We start from the raw sequence: 418 nt of genomic DNA on the forward strand, positions 1-418 counted from the left end.
AAAATACCTTTCTGAAGTTTCCTGATTTTAACAACCAGACCAATGATGACCATTACAAGGAAAACAGTCAGACCGCCCAGGATCAGACTCGTCAGCTCTGGTTTTTCATCAGACGTTTCTAAAACAAAACTCATGAAGTCAGACTATAAACTTTCCATTTGGTGGCTTGAAACCAGGCTAACAATCTGCACAATGAGAGAAATCTTACTCTGAGACTTGCTGTCCACGTCATCATCAGATCGATCGCTGCCTTTTAAGAAATAAACGTAACCTTGATCTTATTTTGACAGATCTGCATTAAAATCACATTTTGATGTTTAAAAAGCCACTTTTTTGCCCAGGTATACAACTGTAAACGTATGTTTGCATTGTTAGAAGATGATTTACAGTAATCTTACCTTGAACATGTAAATCTATT

This window comes from Seriola lalandi, unplaced genomic scaffold (assembly GCF_002814215.2).
Source record: "Seriola lalandi dorsalis isolate HSWRI2012SDOR001 ecotype SW California unplaced genomic scaffold, Sedor1 jcf7180002054979, whole genome shotgun sequence".
Taxonomy (NCBI): Eukaryota; Metazoa; Chordata; class Actinopteri; order Carangiformes; family Carangidae; genus Seriola; species Seriola lalandi.